This window comes from Prosopis cineraria, unplaced genomic scaffold (assembly GCF_029017545.1).
Source record: "Prosopis cineraria cultivar Desert tree isolate PC_DT_omini unplaced genomic scaffold, ASM2901754v1 PC7, whole genome shotgun sequence".
Classification (NCBI taxonomy): Eukaryota; Viridiplantae; Streptophyta; class Magnoliopsida; order Fabales; family Fabaceae; genus Prosopis; species Prosopis cineraria.
Genome location: NW_026555338.1, coordinates 27,228,929 through 27,248,926, shown reverse-complemented (window position 1 = coordinate 27,248,926; position 19,998 = coordinate 27,228,929). Strand labels below are relative to the sequence as shown.

General features: G+C 30.8%; 1 long non-coding RNA gene across 7 annotated transcripts; it reads right to left on the bottom strand.

Moving 5' to 3' along the window:
- Positions 1–4,363: 4,363 nt before the first annotated feature.
- On the bottom strand, positions 4,364–15,270 carry LOC129314983 (uncharacterized). 7 transcript variants are annotated; one of them, XR_008594352.1, is made up of 9 exons: positions 14,860–15,270; positions 14,452–14,602; positions 12,091–14,098; positions 11,689–11,798; positions 10,895–11,022; positions 9,310–9,379; positions 9,040–9,180; positions 7,631–7,685; positions 4,364–5,298 (listed from the first exon to the last, which is right to left on the bottom strand). It is a non-coding gene; the product is annotated as an uncharacterized LOC129314983 (long non-coding RNA). The 7 variants fall into 7 exon arrangements; XR_008594351.1 differs by having other exon boundaries at positions 11,689–12,470; positions 12,601–14,098; XR_008594354.1 differs by having other exon boundaries at positions 12,601–14,098.
- Between the last annotated feature and the right edge of the window lie 4,728 nt (positions 15,271–19,998).

The window sequence follows — 19,998 nt, the reverse complement described above, 5'->3', positions numbered from 1 at the left end:
TTGAGGAATTAGAACCTATCTTTCTTTATCAATTTAATGAGGAGAATAGTTTAGGGTATGAGATACCCCAAAGATTTGAGAATGGGGGAAGCCGTGGTTTGAGACTGACTCATATGATCTTTGGCCAGGTCACACCTCATGATCAGTGAGCTTGGATGGTCCAGTCACACAAACGAAGCCCTATTTAATGTTATAACCCACGGTTTCAGTATGAAAAAATAAGAAGGGTATAAGGTTGGTTGATCATTACCTATGTAAACTTATGACATGTCACATGCTTTGAATTGTGGCAAGTTATGTGATAAATCGAGTTATGATCACATGTGTGAGTGGATTGTGATTATGTACCTAGCACATATGAGATGAAAACATGTTAGTTGGATTTATAATTGATATATGTTAAAGTATGTTTTACGTACTTGGTTTCATATGTATGTATTTGGTTTATAATTGATATATAACTGCATGGTAAGTTTTTTTTTATTTACTGAGTGGTTAGACTCACCCCATTCATTTAATACTTTTTAGGCTCTAGCTCTGGTGTAAAGAGGAAAAAGGCTCAAGAGATTAGGAATTAATGCATTCATATTGTTTGCCTCTAGTTTAAATTTATTTTGTGTAATATTATATAATTGCTAATTCTAGTTTGCATGCTATCACACTTGCACTATTTTGTTGTTACAAATATCTGAGTTATATTTTAGGGCCCTAAATATTTTTGTATGATTATATATATATATATATATGTTGATAGGGTCAAAATACTAGTACAAGTATAGAAATGATAATTTAAACATATTATAATGATTTTTGATGCAATGCAATGGAAATTTTCCCCCCTCTGTTTTTGGTAAAAAGGGGTTGAGAAGTGAATCTATATTATACTGTTGTTTAAGTGTATGTGACGTGTTGTTCTGATAGTCCTAAGTCCAATAAATATGGTTCAGATATTAGGAAAGGCTTGTGGCATTTGTTGAGGGTTTTAGACACCCTTTTTGTGTGAAAATTGTGAAAAATGGTTAAAATGTGTTTGGATATTTAATTTCTTGGTGTGACTTATTTTTTTGGAAGTGAAACCCATGCCATTAGCTAGTTCATGTAAAAAGCTTTTCGTAAACACTTAGATCACGTCATTCAAACATCGGACAGATAATCGGGATGTGTTAGAAGTTCCCTAATTTTGCTATTAAATGACAGTAGAATTTGTTGATATTTTCATGCAACACGTTGTGGTGTATGGTGCCTGAGTCGTGGCATGTGGCACAAAGAGCAACGCGCTGCGGCGTAGCATGAATGATCTGTACTGTATTGCCCTGTTTCACAACACATGAATTATTTTTCTACTATTTTTGATTTCTTTCACTCCTTAGATGTATCCCATACTTTTTTAACTTATTTATACTTTGATATAAGAGTTTATAATTGTTTTAAACTCATTTTGATTATGAAAATTTGAGATCCCTTGACTTTGAACTAAAATTTGGTAATCACTTTTTTGTGTTAATCCCTTGATTACCATAAGTTTTATTAGTTAATTATGATTAGTAAAGTGAGATATTACAGTGGCATTGTCACAAGTTCCATATGAAGGAGTTTCATAATTGGTGTGGGGTTTATAAGTTTAAGAAGCTCTCCCATCTAACAGGCTAGTTTGTTGGGTGGTGGTATCACTCTCTTTGAGCTTGTGGTCTTAAAAAGGGTTGAGTGAAGTGTCGTGGAGCAGGAGTCACCGAGATTATAGATTGATTGTCACAAGTCCTATATTGAGGAGCCTCGCAAGTGGTGTGGGGTTTAGTTTATATGATTCTTACTCTTTAATGGGTTATCTTTTGAGATAAACTTTTTTTTTAAGCTTGTACTCATCACATTAAGGTAGACTATAGTAGAATAAACTAGTATGATGAATTAAAGTTTGAATCCGTATAATCATTCCCTGATAAGAAAAAACTCAAACACGAAAAAAGACACAGGAAAAAAAATCGTTATATTAGACTCTTGATTAATGCAAAATGAGTTAGATAAGACCAAAAACGTGGTCAATGAATTTTCAGCAGAATTATATATCCAGAACTTGAAACCGACATTACCATTAGGTCACTCTTTTGCCATGCCTAGAGCTTCTTGAATAACCATATAGCTTCAGCCGATAATCAGTGCAGATCATCAAAATTGTTTGAAGTTTGTTTGCAATTCAATCTGGGCATTACACTCCAGGCTTAATTGGTGGATATACAAAATTAACCTAGAGGGCTAGAGATATACTCCCTTCAATTTTATTTGTAAGACAAATTTTTTGATCTCATTTATGAGTTATGGTGTGACTATTTATGTAATGTTTAAAAAGTATTTTTAAAATTATCCTTAATGAAAGAAAAAAAATAACATGACATTATTTTTTAAATTTATTATATAAGAGTATATTTAAAATTCTACACACTTTTATTCTTTATATTTTTTTATATTGATATTGATGAGGTTGATAGAAATAATTTATAAAAAAAATTGAAATAATATTTTTTAAAAAATTGAATAATTAAAAAAAATTGTCTTACAGAGGAGGGGCATGATGACGATGAGTTAGGTGGATCTTTTAGTGGATATGGTGGGTCGACCCACTTGTCGATTTTACCATCATTAAAGAGTTAAAGAAATAGTCATTATCTATTTTGTTAAGTCTACACGTTTATAGGGTTGTAATTAAAAGTCATAATATTTTTTTTCAAAGGTAGAACCTTTTTTTTTTAAATTAGGTGAATTGAGTCCTGAGAATTTACTAGAATTAAGATATGTCTCTATAATTAAAAAAAGTATTTATAAAAATACTTACAAACTATTTGCCCGCAAAATTCTCACACCAACAACGATATTTAATTTCACAGCCTTACATATGAAGCCAAATCTGCATCAGTTGAACCGAATTTTGTTAACAGGGTTAGAACTTCTTAATAGCATGTGAAGAGTCCAAATATTTACGTGTACATATCCACACCCTTAAGTTTCTTATATATTTTGTCATGCTCGTTTATGAGGATTTGCAATAATAACCACCTTAAACAAAATAATCAATATCGGCAAGTAAAGTTAAAATTTATATTAAGAAAAACTATTCACAAATTATAAATAATGCAATTTACTTTAGACTCTGTAAATATATGGGAAAACATGTCCATATATTCACTTGACTTCAAATGATAAAATTTAATTTCAGATAAATTGATGTTTTAAGACATTAGAATGAGGTTCATGCTTGACACGAGATGTAATATAATTTGTATCAATCATGATTAGAATATTAGGTGCCTATAGTAGACCAAGAATATGAGGTGCCTATATGAATAATGGTATTTTTATAGATTATACACACACACACATATTATATAAGTCAATATTCCACCAAACCTAACCCAAAAAGCAGGTGATAGCACATTTCAGTGGTCATTCACAGAGATATTGAATTGAATTATCATAAAAAGCTATCAATTAAAATGTAGGATAGGTTGCTTGTTGGGCATGTTGATCTGAATTCTTAAGAGAGTTCTTACATATGAAAGAGAGCATCATAATTTTTCAATTCAATAGAATATCTTAGTGGCCTCGTGAATCAATCCACTCGTAAATATACTCCCTCCATTATCTATCATTCCAGCTATCTGTAATTTAAACCGTGTCTTAAAAAATTATAATTAATATCTCACAATTTATTTTATCTAGTCTAATATTATCATAATTATTTTTATATTTCATAATTAAATTTAATTAGTGGAAACATTTAGGGATGTAATTGAAATTATATAAATTAATATTATCTTGGAACTTTTAAAATTATAGATAAATAAAAAAATTCAAAAGTGACCATTAAAAAGAAATAAAGCAAGTAATTAAGTTACCTAGAAAATGAAAGTTGAGGTGAGTTGCATTGTTTATATATTTTATACATAATGATCCACTCCCTCTATATCTACTTACTATACTCCCATTTAAAAGAATTATTACTTTGAGGTTTTGATACAGATAAACATAATTAGTAAAATACATAGATTATGTATTGTTTTGTTAACATGCCTTGGAATATTGAGATATTAATTAAGGTTGAAACAATACGAAAATGATTAATGCTTCCTTTGAAATTCTAAAGCAACAAATATTTACGACATACAAAATCTCTAAAGTGACAAATTGACTTTTTTTATTATTTAATTATTTAATTATTAGTCATATTTCCCATGTGTTACAATCTGATGTGAGTCACACGTACTATCCATAACTTACCATATTTGATTTTTTTTTTATATAACGCATATAGTATAATGATCACAAGTTCGACTAAAAACATATCAATAAAATTATTATGAATCAATATGTGTACAATATTGAAAGAGAGAAAAGAAGGAACAATGTCCAACGCTAAAAAAAGTGCTTCATTCTAAATTATAAATTTTGCATGCTAAAGTATACTTAACCACATATTTAGATATAAATTCATTTATATTTAGTGGCGGGATTTATATTTGCCGTAAATAAAGGGACTGCATGGTTGCACGAAGCCTCACCACAGCCACAAGAACCCTACCAAATGGTGAAAGTGGCAAGTAATTAAGTAGCGAGGGAGCACATGACATGAACCAATTATATCTGCAGCAAAGGGTCCATCTTTCACATCATGCTGTGTCAACAACACACTCACAACACCAATTACATCACATGATGCATTTCACACACACACGCTCGTGTTAAACCCTTCAAATGAAATTCAACTTTGTTGCTTTCTTTCATAAGATCTAAGTGGTAAAATTAAATAGCACTATGAAATCTATGAGATATTGAGTTGATGCTATTTGTTCAGCATTAAAAAAAAAAGTGAGTTGGGCCTCGAGATTCACCAAAAATCAAGATATGTTTTTAGGTTTAATAAACATTTACAAAAATATTTACAAATTATCTATTAATAAATTTTCATATCAATAACAAAATTTAATCTCAACCTTATATATTATAAATTAAATTTTTATTAATTAGACTAACTTTATTGATAGTTAATGCTACTTGTTTGGCCGGCAAGGAATGCTTATTTGACTAAAATGGCATCTGAAAGTGGAAAAGCAGAGGCACTGCCAATAAGGAGGGAACTTTCTAGGCATCTCTACTGTTCCTGAAAATTGTGTCTTCTACATTCAATGACTCCACCCATAAATTTGGTGCTGGACAAATACATGATCTTCTTGTAGCACTATCAACACAGTGGAGCTTCCCTTCTTATAGCACTATCACCACAGACGATCTGAAATGTTTGTATGGAATCTAGAATTTGAGATGAGTCAGTATTGTTGATATGATCATGATTAATAAGTAACACTACTCATTGCATATATCAATTGATTTTTTTTTTGAAACTACATTAAACTGTAATTTGGATCGAGTCAAGATATAGCACACACGTAAAACTTTCGAAACAGCAAGAATTAAAACCTACGTCTTGCTTAAAAGGTACAAATACTGAACCACTTGAATTAATTGTTGGTTCCATACGTTTCTATATATGATGTGTCTGTCATGAATTGATATAGTTAATTATTTGAAATAACGATTAATCAAAATATATCTCAATATCAATATCTAACAATCAATGTAATTAAATGAACAGAATAAAATACAAATTTTATTACCTGCTATACTATACTATTGATTAAAATAGTGAACAATTCAGTTTATTCCTCATATTACATGCTAGAGTAATTGGTCCAATATATATTACAAAGCATTTACTTGCATAATTAATTGTTTGTCACTATCCTGACGAATAGTTTTGCTATAGAGTGGTTTCAAAGAAGCTACTTATTTGAAAATAGCGATTAGGTGGTGATATATAATAGTGGCTACAAGAGCTGCAGGTAAGGCTGCACGGTTGATGTCAAAAACTTTAAAAGAGCGAGCATGAATGAATCATATCTGGCAGGGAAGCAAGTTGAAAAGGATTTGAATTGAAATCAACAGTGTCTCACAGCTTCAATGGGCAGGGCCGCGGACACACAAATCTGCAGCTCTTTAGACGCTCACGAAAAAGCAAAAAATAGATTTCTCGTCAGCTCGTTGTTTTGAAACCGTGAGCGTTAGACAACAATTATATTGTCACTTCCCTCCTTTCAGCTTATCGTTATCACTGGGATGACATCTACACCATATAAACCTAATTAAAATTTAAAAGGTTTAAATTTTAAGTTTTCTAGCTAGTTATATTTTCTGAATAATATTTTTATACCAAATGATAATTAGAATGTCATTTTATTTTGAATTATGTACCTATTTAAATGAAAAACTATTAAAAATAAGGGACAATTATATTGAAGTCCTATATAAGAGAATTAACTACTATAAGATTTATTGACACCTAATTCTTCCTAGAAATAATAATAAATCTAAACCATCAGCATCCATTTTCTTTTGAGAACAAAGGGCAAGCTAAAAGCCTAAAACCATGCTATTCTTTAAAAGCTAGCTCTAACATGCTGGAATCATCCTAATTCCACTAGGCTATGGGTTGAGGTTCAGTGCTAGTGATAAGTATCACGGCATTCATCATTGTGAAAAAATGTGAGCCATTCAAAATTAATTTTAGTAGTTGAATAATTTTTTATTTAAAAATGTTTTTTGACAGAATGACAGTTATAAGATTATCATTATTTTAAATTATATATCTATTAAAATAATAATTTATCAAAAATATAAGAAATTATATTAAATGTGTCATTTTCAAATTAGTGCTCATCACTTAACTTGTTCGCCAGGCCGTAGGGCATTGGCATCCAAATTTGATACACCCAATCTTACTCTATCTTTAGTTCTTTACTTTTCTGCTGCTTTGATTTTTTTTTTCTTTTTTAAAACATTCTAGAGTCGACCTAGAAATAGGATGGCTTGTCGATTATTTTTCCTTTTTTTTTTTCCTAATCGTCAGTCATCTTTTGTTGGCTTAGCAAAGGAGCTAAGGAACAAAGAAGCAAAGCAAACAATTTGCTTCTCTACATGTCGCAGTTTTACATATAATCTAAATAAAACTAAAATGTTCTAATTTTATGTTATATATTTTAAAACTAGAATTTCATATCTCTATTTATATAGATGGACCATGTCCCCTTATTTCTCACACAGAGAGAGAGAGAGAGAGAGAGAGAGAGAGCGCAGCCATGTAGACCCAACTTCAGGCATGGGGCTCACATGGCTACATCTTTCATGTGTTTCTCTCGAAGTAGAAGAACCATATCTGCTAAAGAAGAAGTCAACCATTTAACACATAACCAGCGAAGAACAAATTGGAGGAATCTCACCAATATGATGGAAAAGAAGTGAACCTTATCCCCAAATGTTTATGCCTTTGATCTCTCGTATTTTCTAGACGTGACATGTTTTGTCAAAGTACTTTCCACTAACACTAAGAAAATTTATAGCTCATGAACATCAATAACATTTATATCATGCATAAATGTTGGCCCTCAAATCATATCTTTTTCTTTTCGAGAAAGAAAAAGGTAAATTGGAGAATAAAATCCTCACCAGCAAAGAAATAAAGAAATAGAGTATCTATTTACTGAAGTATAGTTCTTTTGAGAAAAAGAAATATTGAAAATTGAAGTACCTGGAAGCTGACAATAACACTGAAAAAGTTGCATTTATATTGTCTGTATGTTTAGCTGCAAAGGTAACAGGAATTCTACTATCAATGAAAGGGGGTGAGCGAGATTAATTACCACTAGACAATGGAAAGCAACCAAGCAAGGCTATACTTAAAAAAATAATCACACCGTTGCATTAAGTTCAGGTAATTTCATCACAATATAAACTGTAAACTAAATAAATCTAAGAAGGAAATTCAGGAGGCCCTTTATAAAAATCACAACATGGAATAGATGGTCTACGTGTTTTGAAAAGAGGATAAGAATTTAATTCTGTTATATTTTAACAGAGTCCTAAGTTTATAGATAAACTTTAGTGCAAATCCGACGTGAATGAGAATAAGCCTAACATTTCAGCAAAATACGAAAGGAGTGGCGTGTAAAAGAAAATCACGTCTCAACTTTCAAAAAATGATGCGTATGACACTGAAAATGCTTGTAACGTCAACTTGCTTTCTGGCAAGGCCAAGGAAACAGTTTTTTGGGCAGGCCTGCACTACTAATATATAAATTATTACTTTTTGTCGCTTAAAAATATAAAAAAAAAAAAAATACTTCACTCACGGGGACTAATCCATGTGTTGCTTGAAAATGATCCATCCAACAAACATCTTTTACCAGTTGGTCCAAAAGATTTTCCAAATCCCTAGCCATTGCATATCCCTTCCTTTAATTTTGGCAATATAAACATTCTCTCAAATTCTGGTTTCATTGTACTGTTTTCTAAACTAAACTAGCATGAATCTGGAATTCAAATTGAAATTCTAAATTTGCACATTTGTAATATTTGATAGTAATGTGCCCCACTTTTTTTTTGTTTATTTACCTTCCTCAATTGATTGTGATTAGTCAATAAAAACATTGCTATAAGATGATCTAAGTATCAATTATGGTATGTTTGGATAAATTTTAATTAAAATTTAAAATTTTAATATAAGAATTACATTGATAGCATATACTTATAGACGAATATCCTTTTAAAATAATTGTAATTTGAAATTATCTACACAAATTTAAACAAATATTATAAAACCTAGATTACAGCAAAATGTAGTCATTTTTAACTACATTGCTTTTATATTAGCATACTAAAATAAAATACTACAATATTTAAGCTTGACCTACTATATAGTTTTTTGTTAATAAAGGGTAACATAAGACTAAAAAAAAATTAATGCTTTATTAAAATCTTAAAACCACAATTTTTTTTTTGGTGAAAGTAAAACCACAATTATTTTGATATGCTAATGAAATTTACATTGTGCCTTAAAATTCATAATTTTTTTAAAAAAAATCCCTAAAAAATTATAGATTTAGCTTATGAATATAAAAGATCATATATTCATACCGAGTCGTGTAAAAAGGCACATACCATTTTAACTCGGAAAAAGTTGACTTGGACCATGAAAGCCAGCTCTTAGCCTCTCACATCATTCAGATTCGGAGTGATTCAAAGCGCAAAGTCTCCTTCTCTTGAGATAACAATTGCTTGCCCCACTCAACAGTGCCGAGTCTGACACACAAGACATAAGCCTCATAAGGCCCCAGTAAGTATCAAAAGCTATACTTCTGGATCATCCATTCGGCATATAATCATTCTCCTCATAATTAGAAAGAAGAACAAGCATGCATGAACAGGAACCTGAATATATACAGCCCCTGCAGGCATTGTTAGATGTGCATAATTCCATGTGGCTGCAAACAAATTCCTGCTGATATTCAAATTCAAAATGAATCCAATGGCAGTTAATTTGGTTGATTCAGCTTCTCTTTTAAGCAACAACTAAAAATCTGGGTTCTGGAAATGAAATATATTTACGTATATATATATATATTACCAAAGTTTCTATATCAACATGACTCAATTCAATTTGAATTAGTTAGTGTTCAATAAAATTTTTAGCAATTGATACATCAGAAAAGGAACCAAAGCTTCGAATCAACCACACCAGTTTTTTTTTTTTTTTTAACGGACATAAACATAAATACAGTTTTTAGGTCTTTGTTATCAGGCTTTTCAATAAAAAGACAAGATGTTTTTCATGGAGTAGAACTACATGGCCCTTGCTTTAAAAAATAAAAAACAACGAAGAAGAATTACATGGTCTTTCAAAAATTTAAATCTACATTACGGTTTTGCTTATAACAAACATCTAAAGAACTTTACCAAATTCCTACATTATTTATTTATTTATTTATTTATCAACAGGCAATTTTGCAGGCTAAACTAATCCTCTCAATTTTATGAATACAAGCAACAATACACATATGATATAGCGTCTACTTCAATGTTGCAGTTTGGGCAAAAATACAAACCAGTGACTTCATTTCCCCGTTTTCTTGTGAGGCACATTCTTATTCCGAAACTCCAAATTTTGATGGGAATGATGCATGATAATTTAATTGGCCAACAATTTATATGGTTTATGCAGATATTGGAACCCTAACTATGTGGGCGAGCTGGTAACTGACACATGCGTCTGTGTGTGAGAGAGATGGTCCGTTGGCTGGGTACATATTGGAGAGTGAGGTTCAATGACGGTTTAGGTAATAATTTGGTGTTGTGAGGAGAGTCTCTAGCCTCTTGGATGCTAGGAGAGTAATTTCAGATTTCATTTCGTAGGCAAAGGAAAGGGAAAGGCTTTCAGAAATTGAAGCACTTATGACTGAAACCCTTATTAACTATTATCTTATGCTTTGCTCTTGTTTGCTATTTTGTAATCACCAGAGTTGTATTTCTGTATTTCATAGAGAATTAGAGGGTGTAGCGCTGTTTTCTTCATATGAATAATACTAGATTTCAGAGGTTTCAATCAACAAAAAATTAGCTCCAATTACAAGATAAATGTTTAATTGGGTATATGGGATCATTGATCTGCTGGCAAACAATTTAAAATTCTTTGGCAAAGCTGAAAGCCAATCTACAGAATGGCATCAAGCAGTATGAAAAATTATACTAAAATGAAGGATTTATAGATAGCCGCATCTGAATACTTCAACAGTCTGCTCCTTCCACTTCATAAGAAACTGGTTCTTTTCTAAAATTCACATTCTCACATATACTAACTAGTAACAGCCGCAACATGCATGATGGCCCCAAAAAATTACGGCATTGTGTGTCAAGTGTAATTTGTTTATAAACCCAGGGGAAATAAAACCACTTCACTTTTAGCACTCTTTCATTGATTTCTAAGCAATTTCTTCAGCATAATGCATATGATACTCACCAGTGATCATGCAAAACTCCAGTTTCATTTGTTGCCTTCCCTCCCAAATGTTTGCTGATTTAATATCTTCATAAACATCTTCCAGAGGAGAATAACATCCAACCAAAGTCAATCCCAGCAGCGGCATGCTGCATTTATAAAGTGACAAAATATCAATTCACACCAAATCAAGAAGCAACAAATCTAAAAAACTCAGCACTTGAGCCATCCACAGCAGCACCACTGCGTTGCAGTATCAACAGCAAATCTAGATGGTCCAAACTCTCTATAATTTTTTGTTTTTTAAAATTTTAATTTTAAAATAAGCAAAACACAATAAAAATGATCTCTTCATTGCCTTTTTTTAAAAAAAAAAAAACAATGGTTAATAATAAAAATATAACAAAGCAGGACAGCCAGGATCTTTTGCCGTAAAACTGCTCCAGCGACGAAGAAACCAAGTCCAAGCCAGTGAGTGTGGACTGATGGTACACTGTCAATAGTTAGTAGGAAATCAAGGTTCCAGACCTTTTTTGCCCCAGTTATTTATCACCAAAAGAAGTCAGAAATGCCTGTATCTAAAACCTGGATTCTCAGCCGCTTCATCTCTCTCACCGAAGCCAGCAATTTGTTTAACCATTGTCGTATCAAGTTCAAAGTACAAGGCAGAGAACAGTGTCTAGATTAAGCAAAATTCAAGTTTTGGACCTAAACAACTGTTAGTTCTCACGAATTTGAAAAGCACAACTTTCATAGTTGAAAATTTCAAGACCAAAACAGCAAAAATGGCCAAGGAAACTAGAATTGAGGCAAACCAGTTTAAGATTTCAGCGCTCTCTATCGTGGTTCCATTCCCAAGCATTTATTATCAAGTTGTACTCCCATTCTAATCATGAGTGTCCCAGAAGAAAATGAGTTCAGAATCCTGAAAAGAACATAAAAACGATTAGAAAAACAGTTGTCAAATGGCAATACCAAGTTTATATTTTCAAATCCTGAGTTGGAAATTGTATCAAATCCTCAAACTTATAAACAAAGTGAAAATACCTTGCACAATATATAACATGTGCATGTGTGCAAAAACAAACTATAAGTCTAATGTTAAGTTACTTTGCAAGCAACATCCCAACCAATAATCTTTTGGCTTTCAATTTAGAAGGGGCATGATAAGTGATAGCAGCTGAAACACTCCAATGGAAAAAATTAAAAAATGTGACCTGCTGCACAAGCCCAAGACGAGAGAAGAATGAATTCCAAAATTGCACAATTCTTTGATTCTATCTGAAATTGCACCAATTTGTGCAGTTTCAACAATTCAAGCACAAGAAAGATTTGGCCATCTGTTTGTACCAGCTGTTGTATGCATCAGACCATATCATATGATTATTTCACAATACTGATCGCCATGATTAAAACATCTAAAAGAATTTATCCAACATAATGATAAGCTTCTGGACAGAGTCTTCAGCAAAAGGGCTGAAATGGTGACAAGGCTGATTCATCAAATAGAAGCATATTGTACAAATGGTCTGCAGAGATACATACCTAGAGCATCGGTCACTCATATGAACCAAAACCTGAGGTGTGCATTTTAAGTCTAACACAAAAACAAAAAACAAAGACTTTCATTCAAGCACCACTGCCCTTTTCAAAACTTGTAACTTCACAATTTCTAAAGCTATTAGCATAATACAGTAATAGTACAGATGACTGTATAATTTACTCACCACATAGTCCTGATAAAAGTTAAACACCATGACTGTTTCTTCTAGTTTGTGGTACTTGTAGAATCTGAACTGGAACATGATCACTCAATAAACTAGATTTCTGTATTTTGGCAAAGTCCTCTTTTGTTTCTTTTATTTTACTTCTCATGCAATGCCATCTAAGTAGTTGCTTAAATTGCAAGCAGCACCTATTAAAAAACTGAAAAAATCACATCAGGACAGAGTCCATTTAGAACCATCTCTTCTTCAGAGAGTAAGCATCATAAAAGTTTCCAAACTTCACTTGTGAATTAATTTATACATTCTAATTTCACTTGTGAATTAATTTATACATTCTAAGTAAAACATTGAGCCGAACGCCCGAAAACAAAGAGCCTGAATCATAGCTCCATTCTGAATGATAGTCCATGTAGTAGAGGCAATTAAAGTGGTATTCCTTCATCATCATCATCATTTAATATTTTTTCAAGGAGCATTTTAGCTTCCTTCAAAAAAAATTTATCCCATCCAATGAATGTACCACTGTGTCACATGTAACCCTGCTGGCTGAATACTAGCATGAGCCATGGTAGAAAACAGGTAGAGAGCTTTACCTACATTATCAACAAGGCAATAACCCTTTATAAAATATGTTGTAGGTGACACATTAAGGAGAGGAGCCCAGTTCTGACAACTGTTTAATAAGCCAGTCTGCCGTCTCCATTACACCCATTTTACACTGGCCATCAACAAGATTGTTGTGGGCAAATACGTCAGGAAGAAAACGTCCTGCACTATTTTGTCCCAATCCATTAATCTGCTCCCAACTTACCTCCTAAGCTCAAAAAGCTCATGATGGTTCTTTCATTGCCGTCATATTTGTATATCCTGCAAGATCTATCTATGCCAAAGATGTGCTTTTCCCGCAAAAATTCATGTAAGAAACAAGCAAGTAATTTATTTTGGCACTTACACCATCTTCTATCTAAATACTCACGCATACAGAGAATATGGGTATGATTATATACACGCCAGTATCCAATCAAGACGGTTGTCAGAAAACACTCCCTATTCTGTGGACCAAGGTGCACAACAGAGAAAAATCTAATAGGTACAAACCTTTGAAAAATAGTTACAGAAATGACACTCCTTAGATTGATATAAATTTATACTTCAATGTAAAAGCAAAAATGAGATTATGAAGTTCCAGGCAAAAAACAAAAAAAAAAAAAAAAAATCCACACAATATTCTTAGCACAAACCGCGAAACTACTGTGAAATTGACTAAGACCCATATCTATCAAATTCTTCAGAGTTTGCGATATCAAAGCTCACCTCATCATCTGCACATGCTCTAAACTGTCCTTTAGCATATCATCCAATGCAATGAAATCATCTTGACGGCGTTCTTATGACCAAAATTCCACCTTGACCATTCAGTATCTAAGTGACACTCTTTTCTCGTATTTGACATAAAATCTTTGCAGATGATGAAAGTATATCCGCTTCATAGAAAGTGCTACATGCAAAAAACGAAAACACCATGACAATATTGAGCCAGAAGTTGCATCTAAGATCGAAGTGTATGTAGTGTAAGAGGAGATAAATTTAAAAAGAAAAGGAAGGTCACAGGTGAGACAAATATACTTATATTTATTTCTATATTCTCTAGGTAATAAATCTATAGTTTAAATCTCTAGCCCATCCCCTTTTCTTCACTTATTAAGAAATCAGCTAGGAAAAATTGAATTCCAGGGCGAGTTTTTTTTTTTTTTTTGCATAAATTTTTCTGCAGCTAGAACCCTGTCCTTAACCTTACTTTCATTGGCAAGAAAACACCGTAAAAGAAAGAGTATAGGATTGATGAGATACCTGCCATGTCTATCCATTTTTGGTCGGGAGCAGAAAACGCTAGCCAAGATTAGACCAACATCACACTTGATGCAGTCAAAGCTCCGATTAAAAAATCTTCAGAAAGCAGTACGGACTAGCAAGATAGGGATTCTCCAAAGGCAACAAACAACTGAGACACGCAAAACAAATCAATGACAAAGCTATGCAAAATCAACTTGCAGGGGATACGGCATCCAAATATAAATTCAGGTTAAACGGCTGGTAAACAATAAATATAAACTTGATGAGCTAAATAAACAAATAATAGATAAAGAAAAATATATAAGAATATTCTATGCTTGTTGAATGAAAGATGCATAATGTTGTCCACACTCCACAAGGAAGGAAAAAAGAGTTGAGGGGAGCCAAACACGTTGTCATCTTCACCTTAATATATTGGATGTCAAGGGATGTTTCTGTTTGATACACGAAGATCCAAGATGCCTAGTGGCATTCAAAATACCGATTGGCATAGTTGAGAGGTGGTCTCACAAGCCACTTTAAAACCAATAATGTATCACATGCTTAAACAGCGAATCGTTAACCTTAATCGAGAAATGAAACCAAAAATCGCCATGGAGTTGAATTCATGGTTTTAAAAGCTTAATATGCAACGAGACTAAGCTACAACCCAGACAGCCTCCGGTTATTGGGCCTCTAGCCGGCTTTTCATACGTTACACCGTAGCAGGGGATATTTGGGATAGAAAACTGGAGAAGTTCATGTCTAACGTCTGAAATATTTGGAATGTAACGACTAACGAGGGAGATGAGAGGGGGCAAAAAACGAGGGAGATGAAAAAATTTTGAACAGAGAGGCGCGGTTTACGCAGCGTTTCATCCACGCTACAGGATACTGTCCGAGTTGGGTTCGGATTTACTTGGGTCCGGATCGGTTTTCTTTTTCAAAAACCAATTTCTTTAAGATAAGAAATTTTTTTGGATAGACCTGCAATATATCATTCATAGTTTTTTCAATAAAAAAATATAATATTCAACACTAGTTCAATTAAATAAAATTTTATATATTATTATTTTTAATGATTTTATTTTTATAATAAAATGTTTATTTGATTTCTTACATTTTTCCTCTCGTATAATATATAATCTTAATATCATATTTTATTAGATAAATCATAAATGAAACCGAATTCATATAATAATTTCTCTTAAAATAAAACGAATAGAATATATTCAAGACTCGTATTTAATATTTTAAAAGTGGATCTAATTAGTTGAATAAAGAAAGAAAAAATAATAATCCATGATCTCTGTATAAAATTTATATTATTTAAGAATTAATTGTTATTAAAATTTAAAAAATAAATATTTATTAATTTAAATTAATTTTTTATTAATAAGTATTTATTCAAATTTTAATAACAACTCATTTTAAATTAATAATAATTTATTTGAGTTATTGCTCATTTAAATTTTAACAATTATTAATTTTTAATTTATATAAATTTTATATAAAGCCATTTTTTCATAAGGAAGGTTGTAGGTTTTATCTCAAATAGATTGAGGAAAAATATTATTTGTTGTGTCCATTAGTGGTGTGATTGTGTACGGTGTGGATCGATGTGCAGCTTGTATGTGTGACTTGTGGACCTCCTTTTTATGGAGAGTGATTCTTTTTCTTTTCTTTTTTATCCAAATTGAATGGAGTCCATTCAAAACACGTATTCAATGTTGAGTTTGGGTATATAATATAAAATTTATAATGCATGACTGTTGCTTATCTGAACTTATCTAATCTAGTCTAATCTAATTGTTGTGCGTATTTAGATTAAAAAATTTGCAATTGGTATTAGAATTTAACTAAGATTAAAAAAATGTCTTTGACTTTAATGTGATTTTTGTTTGGATGCATTTTTTTAAAAAAAATTAATTAAATAAACTAAAATTATTTAGATAATTTGATTCAAAAATCAATTTAGAAGTATAATGATAAAAAAGAATATAAATTTTATTATATACTTTTTGTGATAATTTGATTTTTTAAAAAATATTAAACTTTGTGATTAACCAACATTCTATTTTAAAAAATTAAACTTTAAGTTATAATTTTATTTTAAAAAATAGAGTTAAGAAATATAAAATAAATTAATATATATTAAAAAGGTTAATTAATTAAAGATTATTCTTCAACCTCTCTCCTGCTTTTGTTAGTGAAAAACAAGAAAAAGCTCTTCCTCTCACGCTGAAGCTGAAGCAGAAATAAATAATAATAATAAATTTAAATGAATTAAATGCTCCCAACGCTCAACGCTAGAAGCCATGAAAATGAGCTTTGGAAAAAATTCATTTAAACCCTAACTGCAGTTAGAATTTTTTTCTCAATCCAAACCTGATTTTTATTTTATAATGAACTTTTAATCCTTCAACTGAAGTTTGGGTCATCCCAACCTCAGTTTGAAGCTAATCCAAACATAGTCGTAAATCTATTGTAACTACAATTTTTAGGAGATAAAGTATGTGTTTGGATTAAAAAATTTACAATTAAGGTTATGATTCAACTGAAGTTAGCAAACTGAGATTGGAAAAAAAAGTCAGTAATTTAACATGATTTATATTTGAATTTTTTTTAAAGTCAATTAGATAAATTGAAATTCGTGTGAATGATTTCATTTAAAAGTAAAATGAGATGTTTAATGGCAAAAATAAATATAAAAAATCTTAAGTATTCAAGATAGAAGAGAAGAGAGATAAAGCATAAACCAACGGATCAATGCAGAAGTCAATGTAAATACAAAAGCTAGAAATTATGACTTTAGTGAAAAAAGCTCATTCAAACCCTAATTGGAGTTGAAAAGTAATCCAAAAATTATCTTAATATATAGGAGAGCAAATACTTATGAGATGGATGTACGTAAAAATTTAGTTTAGTATACTCATTGTAATGTAATTATGTGGCCAAATTAAAAAAGCACTGTTTGATCACAGTTGTATTAAAAAAAGAAGAAGAGAGAACTCACTACCAAGTCCAATCCAATAAATTCCATTACACCAAAGTCCCATTAAATGTGAAAATAACCACCAAGTCCCAATGCTTGTGAAATTACAAAAATACGCCTACATTAATTACTTTCAAAAAAATATGTAATTCACCCATACCATCACCAGAGCTCCAGTTGGCCTCTATTGGAGCTCTATTGACCAGTGGTGGAATTTTTTTGGGAAGAGGTGGTCTTGGGATCGGATTATTAAAACTCAATATCAGATGGATCCCAAAAGCATATGAACCCAAAAATCCCACCATTTTCACTGGAGCTCCAATAAGCAGTGAAGGCTGATCGGGAGGTCTCTACCGGAGGCCGGCCAAAAATTCAGTGGCGATGGTGGATGAATTACATATTTTTTAAAAATATGTAATATAAGGGTATTCTTGTAATTGTATAAGCATTTGGAATTGGGTAGTTATTTGGGCATTTTATGAGACTTCGGTGTAATTGAATTTGTTGGGTGAGATTAGATGATGATTTTCCCTTAACACAAAATCATGATTAATTGCATGTAAAAAGTAGAAAATGTCAGGTGCTTATTTATATTAGGCTAAAATATATATTTAGTTATTTAAATTTACATAACAATATTTCTTTTAGTATTTTAACTTTATAAAGTGTTTTTTTAATCCCTTAATCATAATATTGTAGTTTTATTCTAAAAAATTTTTATATTAAACTTTCAAATGCTAACAAAACATTCTCAAATGTTGACATATTAAGTTTAATTTTTTAAAATAATAATGATCCACATAAAAAAAATATCATTTAAACTAACAATATAAGATTTAACGACTAAAAGATATTTTATAAAATTAAAAGACTAAATTAAAACCTTATATAAAGTTAGAGGATTAAAAATATACTTTAACCTTTGTATTAATATCTACTTCTTATGTGACCAATTTTTTCTTAAAATCAAAATTTATTTCAAGCGTTACTCAACGATGCATTTTCTTAATAATTTCCATTAGACTAGATTTTTTTTTGGAAAACAATTATTTTTGTAGTTTGAAAACTCTAAACAAATCTTGAGACAGAATTTCTCTCTTAGCTAGCTTTTGGATGAAGAAAAAAAGTTGTGCATGCTATCTTTAAGGTGGGGCAGCACTTTTCTCTAGACCTAATATACCCCCACCTATTTCAATCTTCAAAAGTTGGGTTGATGATAAATTTTCTTTAAAAAATAATGAAGACTCTTAAGTATAGTTTTCACTATGATCAAGACTCGAGCTAAGACAATAATATTTTTTCAAAGTGATAAATTTAATTTTATCTTTGGTGCAATTAAAGAATAAAAGCAATGAGTTTCAATAGATAGATATGTAAAATGAGTGATGGTAATAGATATTTATACCTTTTAAATAATAAAACTCTCTTTAAGAATTATAATTGATTCATAACCTTTACATTGTTCATGAAAATCTTATATTAATTCATGAATATTTTTATGTTAGTCTATGAACCTACATAGTTTAATAATTAATATTAACCAAGTGTGATTTGTAATAACTTTTTATGAAAAGAATAACATCCTTTTAATATATATTCTCTTCGTTAAAAAATATAAGGCATTTCTTGAGGAGTTGGATATTTAAAAATATAAAGCATTTTTAGTCTTTCAAGTGTAATCATTATCTTTTTTTTAAAAGTGTCCTATTGATAATGACTTTATATTTATTGTAAGGTTTTAATAGGGATAAAATAGAAAGATAGGGTTAGTTGAAAGTAGGTAACTACTTTATTGGAGGTGAGATTGGTTAAAAATACTTTACATTTTTGAACGGAATGAGTAAAATTTTTTTCTTTCACCAAGTGACACCTTTTAGTTTTATAACCATCCAAAGATATAGTATGTTAGAAATTAGAGAGACAAGACCTTGGTGACTATAACTCTCTATATAACTTTTCATAAAAAAATTTTAATTTATAAGTACATAACTTTCTAAAAGGACATGATTTTTCAAAAAAAAAATATCTCCATTTTGAAAATATTCTGACAAATCTCAATTTTAAATCCATGTATTTAAAATCATTTGTTTTAATAGTTTAAAAATTTTCACAGGAAAAAGAAATATGGTTATGATTCAAAGCAAAAAGGAAAAAATGAGAGTGATACATGAGCTTGCCTCTATTTTTCGGTCAACGAGAAATAAAAACAAGAGATGAGAGAAGACGGAGAATGATAAAGGCATTAGCAATAAAAACATGAAGATAACAACAGGTTTAATTGAAACTTCAAATGACTTGATTCTAGATAAAACATGATACACAAATTTATAATAAGAAATGAACTTGGATTTGAATTAAATCCATATCCTTAGAATTGTGTGTATACAAATGGGGGATTTGTAAATTCAAATCCAAATCCCCATTTTTCCAAACACAATAGTAAACATTAAACCCCATTTTTCCATAGAATTGTATGTATTATTAAATTAATGTTAAAATATTTGTGGAAAAAAAAACAAGAACATACAACCCCACCACATACTATATATGAGCACAATTGTGCTTTTCCG